This window comes from Penaeus monodon, chromosome 31, assembly GCF_015228065.2.
Source record: "Penaeus monodon isolate SGIC_2016 chromosome 31, NSTDA_Pmon_1, whole genome shotgun sequence".
Classification (NCBI taxonomy): Eukaryota; Metazoa; Arthropoda; class Malacostraca; order Decapoda; family Penaeidae; genus Penaeus; species Penaeus monodon.
This window is the reverse complement of record NC_051416.1, coordinates 2,656,957-2,657,167: the sequence shown is the minus strand read 5'-3', so window position 1 is coordinate 2,657,167 and position 211 is coordinate 2,656,957. Positions and strand designations below refer to the sequence as shown.

Here is a 211-nt window from a genome sequence, read left to right as displayed (position 1 = left end):
AGTGTATACCATAAGTATACAGCAATATATAGGAATCTGTTGAGGTGACTAGCAGTACTTATCAACAACAAAAGTACTGACAGAAAGACTGCTTGATAGTCAACCCTATGCAGAATATTACATCCAATATTTTTATCCTCATTTTTTTCCTCAGTAATTCCACCATTTTTTAAAAACAGGAAAATTTCTACCCCTTTCCTATCTTTGTACA

At 32.7% G+C, this 211-nt stretch overlaps 1 protein-coding gene across 1 annotated transcript in view; it reads right to left on the bottom strand.

Annotated features, from left to right (window-relative positions):
* LOC119592990 (DNA helicase MCM8-like) overlaps positions 1-211 on the bottom strand; it is a gene marked incomplete in the record, with an annotated part of 8,903 nt that overhangs the window by 1,838 nt on the left and 6,854 nt on the right.